Here is a 7,675-nt window from a genome sequence, read left to right as displayed (position 1 = left end):
CCCTTGGGGCATGTGTGTGTCACAAATGCACTTAAAGTTATATTTCAGGGCTGCAGGGGGGGGTCCTTTGGAGCCCCCCTGCACCCTTGAAATTGCATTCTCAATCGCAAATTGAGAATGACTTCCCATTCATTCCTCTTGGCCCATAGGAATCAATGGAAAGGGATACCTTAATTGCGATTCGCAAATTGTGAATCGCAATTAAGGAATTTTAAGAAATCGCAAAAAAATGTGCGATTTCTTGATGCATAGCCTTTTGTGATTTCTTAATTGCGATTCCTTAATTTTCGCAATTAAGAAATCGCAAACGGCAACAATGATGCATGTGGCCGTTAGAGTGTTGGCAGGTAAATGGATGATTAATATACTTTTATCATGGGCTCTGAGTGGGTCACCAGAGCTTGAATGATGCCCAGGGGCTGTCGGGGTGGGGGTCTCTGGGCCCAGGGCCGGGAAGGCGGCGGAGGTGGTGGGGGTGGAGGGGGGTGCAGCAGCAGCGGGGCAGCTGAGCTCGGGGACGAGAGCAGCGAAGAGGAAGCGGACGACGAGGAGACGGTGCCCGCGACCGGCGGTGGGGGCTGAGGCCCGAACATGCTGCGCTGAGCACCGGGAGTGGTTTCATGAGAGACCAGAGGCTGCGTGAGCAGAGCAGGGCCCTGGCTGGCTGTTGTGCCGAGAGGAGGTGGACGCTGATTCCGGCTCAGGCTCCGCAAGTGTACTGCACTGGGGCCTCACCTGCCTCCTCCAGCCTCGCACAGCACAGACCCGCCGACCCCACAGCGGCGCAGGCAGGCTCAGCGCAGGCAGCGCAAGCAGCAGCGTCTCCAGCACAGGCACAAACTACTGCCTCTGGCAGAGTGACTCCAGCACGCAGGCTGCTCCACTGCTCCCCCGCTTCCCGTACCACAGTCACCAGGCAGGCCGCCGTGTTTGCTAGCTATCACAACATACAATGAGTGATGTCTTCACAGCAGACAGTCACCCAACACAAGCACCGGTATACGGCACAGCTGCAACCCAGGGACCAGGCGCTATATTTAGCACACACTCCTAGCAAACAGGCAGCAACGCTTCAGGCACACAGGTAGTAGTGTCTCCAACATACAGTCACCTGGCATAGCAGTATTTCGAAATCATTCAAGTCAGACAATGGCAGTGTTCGATCGCAAAAGTGATCGCTATTGTAAAAGAAGCCCGCAAGTGGTGCACGCACGCCACAGCAAAGCATGTGATTTCTATTATCACGCCCATAGCTGGGCACGATAATTGCTCCTCCCACAGCCTATTGCTGTCTATTACGTACTTGGTGCTCGTAATAGACACCAATAGGCCGTGGGAGGAGCAATGCACCCGCCTTTGGCCAATAGCGTGCAGCCTTTCATTAAAAGACCGTCGGGGAGATTAAGTGAGCTGTTGCCCAGAGGAGAGGGTGGGGCCGGGGTTACTGGCGAGGCCCGAGGCCACCAGTATTCCAACAGTCATTCCATCAATATCCCCATTGAAGATCCCCGGTTCCAGACCCCACAGTTCCAAACTACTCAGTTCCAAAACTACCTGGGGCCTTTTTTAGGGAGAGGCCGGAACAAGGGACGTGGGAAACAGAGAGGTCAACCACGAGTGACCTGGGACAATCAGGGCCAAGAGATTACCCAACGGGAGACCAGGAGTATGGCACAGAGCAGTCTACCGAGCACGAGGCATGGGCCACCTTAGTGGTAAATCTATCCTCTTGCCCCCTAACTCCTGTACAGGAACAGGTATTCAATAAGGGGTTGGGTTTTGTCCCGACTAACCATTCTGATCTTTTCATACTTCACCAGGATCTGCCGGCTTTTTTTCGAAACCTCAGACTGAAGGTTGTCTTTCAGGGTCAAGAATCCTTGGATTCAGACAAAGGGAACACTTCCCTTCATCTGAAATCTGTCTTCTCCTCAACTATCACTGCTTCCTCCACAAGTGGCGGCTTTTGAACAGGCGGTGGTTCATGATTTGGAGAACTCTAATCTAGCACAACATCATTACTTCTCCAACTTGTCAAATCTAGAGAGGTTGGCATTAAAGGAGCTGATGGAGAATAAGAACATTATCCTGAAGCCTGCAGACAAAGGCGGTGCAACGGTGATTCTGGATCGAGACACCTTTTGAACCGAATGCACTTATTGCAGGTTGACGGGTGATCCCACAGATGCCATCTCTAGGGAGAACGCCATGGTGGTGGAGGAAGCTCAATCTAATGATAGGATCTCGGGTCACGAAGCGGAGTTTCTAATTAACAAACAACCTAAAACCCCGTACTTTTATGTCTTACCGAAGATCCCTAAAGCAGTGAGACCTCCTCCCGGGAGACCGATTGTCTCCGGGATGGGGTCCCTGCTTGAACCTCTATCGCAATTTTGCGATTTTTTTCTAAAACCACTCGTTTAGAAGCTGCTGGCATACCTGAAGGATACTCTTGACATCTTGAATCTCTTAAAAGACATACCCTTTGATTCCAACAATGAGTTTCTTATAAGTCTCGACATAGAGGCTCTATACACTAATATCCCGCAGAGGAAAACTCTAAGGGTTTTGGAGACTATCTTGTTTGAGGAAGATTGGCCTTATCAGACACCAAGAGCTGAAATAGCTTTAACTAAGAACTTTTTTTAATTCGAAGGCACAATGTGTCTTCGCGCCGAGCCTGGCCGGGTTGTATGTGGGGGCATTTGAGCACGAAACGATTTTGAACACCGCTTGTCCTTGGGCATCTCACTTGAGATTGTGGCGACGTTATATTGATGACGTCTTGGTTATTTGGAGAGGCGACAAAACATCTGTCAGTCACTTTTTAGACTGGTTAAATGAGAGGAATCCGCTTCTCCACTTCACCTCGACAGTCACCAAGACCAGCTTGCCCTTTTTGGACTTACTCTTAGAACCTAAAGAGGGTTCATTAAAAACGAGAGTGTATCATAAGCCCACAGATAAGAATGCTCCGCTGACATTTGAGAGCTTCCAACCCAAATCCCTTCGGGAGAACTTGCCGGTGGGACAATTTTTGTGCTGACTTCATCACGGAGGCAGGAGTCCTTTCCCAAAAACTACAACAAAGGGGGTACCCCCGGAGGGTCATCAAAAGAGCCCGGAAGAGGGCTTTTAACACTGACCGTGATTCCCTCCTTTCAAAAACGATTATGCCAAGAACAAATAAACCAGTGTTTGTCTCGACGTTTAATACCGCATCTCAACAGATTAAATGCCCGGTGTTACAGAATTGGAAGAGCCTCAACTCGGGAGGCTTGAGTATGGAGAAGCCATTGTTTTCTTTCAAGAATAGCCAGAACTTTAAAAACATGCTAGTTCACACGAGACAAAGGGCACCTACGATCACTAGGGATACTTACACTGTGACGGGGCTACCGAGGTTGATGGGCCACACACGATGTGGCTCTTGTAGTGTTTACCACCTCACTTCTAGCACCAAACAGATTGATCTGGGACTTAGAACACCCTGGGAACAGAGATCCCATACTAACTGCAACTCGCAGGGGGTGATTTATCTAATCACCTGTCCGTGTCAAAAATACTATGTGGGCATGATGAGCAGGAAGGTCAAGACGAGAATTACAGAACGCCGGAGTACTATTAGATGTGGCAGATCTAATACCAGACTCACAGCATACTTCTTGGAGGTGGTACACACTTCGAAAGATCTCAGGTGGACTGTAATAGATAAACTACAACTGGGTAGACATGTGGCAGGTGACCAGCGTACCTTACTTTTGCGTGAGCAAAAAAGAGTCTATCGACTAAGGAGACACATTGTGGGACTCAATGATGTTATTCCGTGGAAAGCTCTGGGGAGGTAATTTACTGCCTTCAGACTCTTGGGCCACTGCAACATTCCACTGACTGTCTCTCTGAGGGTGCATAGCAGGGGGGTCATATATACTGAGATGAGATCCGATTACAGCCTTGACTATGTTCCCAAAGCTCATTAGTGACCTGACATACTGGAGCTTTTATACTGGTCCTGCTCCTCCATTCACTATACTATTGAATCCCCACCAGGGAGTATTGTTATGTATACCAGGGTGTCTACGAAGGGAAGCTCTTCTCCCTTTTGTTCCAACTTTAAATTCCAATTTGGTTGGTGCTGTTGTTTTGTTTCCCTATGGGGCTTTGGCATGTAGGGGCTTCAATTGCTTGGTACAAGTGAGTAAGACTCTGTGAGGCAGGCACAATTGATGGTGCATTGCGGGTGAACCAACATCGTTTCGACTGACAACATGGGACTATCTTTCCCAGCAAGCCAGCACGCCACATGTGATGATGTTGGTACGTGATCACGTCTTACCGGCTGACGGCAATGGCGGCATAAAGTTCCTGTTCCTCTGAGCCGCTACAGACTGCGCGGTGACCCGGGATCAGGCAGTGTCGAGAGGTTGCTCCCTCAGAACAGTAAGGAGTGTCTGGGTAGGAATCTTTGTGGGGATTTTTGGCCGCTGATTCCCGTCACTCTGGTGTCTCGGTCACTGGAGGGCGGGTATTTGTTATCACCGGTACCGGCAATGAACAATCTCTTATTGGGATATAATTCCCTTGGCGTCACTATCAGGGAGACATGGCATACGTTAACTGTTCCTTATTCTGTGAAGCAGGTTGTGTTCTTGGGAGACCTCCCTGCCGGGTGCCATTTCGAGTTTTGAGTATTGATAAACTCGGTGAGTACGCGGCAGATTCATTTCATTATAAAAAATAAAAATAAAAAAATATATATAAAATTTGGATGTATACCGATATTTGAATATAGTGGCCACTGGGGAAAACATTTTTTTCTTGTTCAATGTGGGTGTACACCTTTCCTCCAATGTGATAGACCTGAGGAGGGTGTACCTACAGGAAGACATGTTGATCATTTATATGCAGCAGCATACATTTTAATGGTTTCTCTATAATAAATTTAAAGGGTGGCAAATGAGATTACTACCTAGATGTTGCGGGAGATAATAAATGCTACAGGTTGCCCCAGTTGGGGTATTAGTAAGATACAACATATTTGGATGCCTATGAGGGGTTTCCTTGGTTTGGCACATTCGAGTAAGCGTATATATTACTGTGCTTCCTTTCAGTATATGCATCCCGTGTGTCAGAAGCTTCCAGGGTCTTCGCAGGAGCAGTATGGATGGTAATCCCAAATGCCCACCCACCAGTGCACCCGCTTCAAGAGCAGGGTCACTAGTCAGGGGGAAAAGGGGAAGTGGACAGAGAAGAGAAAAACCTTGTGAATATCTGGCTCCCTCAGTGTAGTCGCAGGCTGAAATGGATTCTTCTGCTACCTTTCTTCAGGAGGCCTAATGCACAGAACAGGGAAACATAAGAACACTATTCTCTCTGCTCCAATGACTCTATAAAATAATTAAAGCTGGTCCTACCATAACTTCACAGGGCATTGCTTCTCTTCTATTGGTTGGATTCCCTACAGGAAGCAGTGGCTGTAATTTGGAAAAGAGTATTTAGTATTCAACCAATTTCCCTACCTGTCTCTTTTTATTTGGGAATAAATCTCCTATCTTTACCTGTTGCTCTCCTGCAGGTAACCTGGTAACTGGGGATATGGTTGTAATTACAGTTCAAACGCAGCGGCACTGTCCTGGCTCAGGTATCCTCATGAAGCGCGCAAAAAGGTTCAGGGAAGGAGAAGAGGGGAAAGGAAAGGCAAGGAAAAGCGCAAAGGAAGAGTCAATATTGAGGGGACAGTACACTGCATAAGCTTGAACGAGAATATCCTTACTGTCTGTTCTGGAGAATTCTGCTCGCCTTAATATTCTCCTGGAGGTCTGTATTTCGCTTTCCTCAGCTGCTCAGTTCCGCTGTAGAGTGAAGACTATTGGAAGGTTGTACCAGTTTAGCTTCTTCAGCGGCTGGCGGTAACTGCACTCGATGACAGAAATGACTGCTGCCGTTCAAAGATCTCTTGCTGATACTTGTGGAACTACTTGGAGACTGAGCGGAATTCTATCTCATAATTCTCCACACAATTCTCTTCAAATACGTGAAACTCTGACTGAGCTCCCTCGGAAACACCCGTTGCTAACTAACCTACTCTGGAGCCAAGCTCGACAATTCCGTTTCCTCCCGTCACGAACTCTTGACGCGGAGAAACGAGAAACTGCGACTCTCTTCAGCACGGAACGTTATTGAAGTGCGCAGATAACAACGCGCGAACGTTCCAAGTACACTAGGCTGCTCTACCTTCTTCTGGAAACAAGACGGCCACAGCGGCGGCCATCTTTAGAGGAATTCTTCAACTTAGAGCAAGGGAACCAAATACCTACACTATGTGGCTTGATCAAAGGACGTCTTCGGGCAGCTAATGTAGGAACGCTAATAATAGCGATTCCACAGTTCCTGACAGTGTGTTGTTGGGACTCTCCACTACATGTGACGATCGAGGTATGATCATTAGAGATTATTCTAACTTGGCACATTGACCGAATTGCGGCTTGGCTAAGTCCAGGACTGGGAATGACAGATGTCCTGAAGAAGACCGGGGTGACATTTTGAGGCACAGTAAGTCGGTCGAACCATGTTGGCACTAGCAGTATCAGGAGGGGTGTTTTGAGAACCTAAATTTCTCCTCTAAACTCGACCCATCCTAACTTTCTTTTAATCCTGGTTGTGGAACCTATGAATAAAGGTTTGATTGGTATCCCCAAATCAGTTTTAGAGCACTTTCCTATTAACTGCACTTTTGTTGTATCACCATTCCCAGTCACAGGGTGATATTTATCACTTTATCACAGTGTTTGTTATATTTCTTTATGTGTTGTGTCTTGTGATCCTGTACTTTTAAATTTTTTCCCCCTCCCTTATGCTCCGCCCTGAGCGTGGCTACACCAGGGCGTATTGTAAGTAGATGTATTTTTTCTGCTTTGTGTTGTCACACGTGCACCCTAGTCTCTCCACCCCCTTTTTGTGTGTATACTGTTGCCCAGAGTCACATGATGATGAGCTGTGGCCAAACCTGGGGCTCGAGCAGTGAGCCCTGCTCCGGAGTCAGCTGCTCTGGCCGCTGCGCCACAACTGTCCCCAGAGCCCTGTGCTCCGGAGTCAGCTGCCCTGGCTGCTGCACCACACCTGTCCCCGGAGCCCTGTGCTCCGGAGTCAGCTGCCCTGGCCGCTGCGCCACACCTGTCCCTGGAGCCCTGTGCGCCGGCGTCAGCTGCTCTGGCCGTTGCGCCACACCTGTCCGCGGAGCCCTGTGCGCCGGAGTCAGCTGCTCTGGCCGCTGCGCCACACCTGTTTCCGGGGCCCTGTGCGCTGGAGTCGGCTGCTCTGGCCGCTGCGCCACACCTGTCCCCGGAGCCCTGTGCCTAGGAGTCAGCTGCTCTGGCCACTACACCTCACCTGTCCCTAAAGTAGAAAACTATCAGCCTGATACTCAATTCTGAGGCTGACTTGAGAAACTGACAGGTTTATTAAGTGGGATCGAAAGTTGGATCCCTTACTTACAACTGTGGCTGTCACTCCATATATTTACATTTATAAATGAACTGACGCTCTTTAGTTTCTCTTGTTCTTTTTCTTGTCTGGGGTAAAATGTTTAAACATTTAATACAAAGATACATTTAAAAGGTCTGCTTTTGAGTCAGTGAAGGCTGGGCCTGGAGGGACTCACTGCTGGTGCTGACTC

Source organism: Lissotriton helveticus, chromosome 1_1 (genome assembly GCF_964261635.1).
Source record: "Lissotriton helveticus chromosome 1_1, aLisHel1.1, whole genome shotgun sequence".
Taxonomy (NCBI): domain Eukaryota; kingdom Metazoa; phylum Chordata; class Amphibia; order Caudata; family Salamandridae; genus Lissotriton; species Lissotriton helveticus.
Note: the sequence above shows the minus strand (reverse complement) of the source record.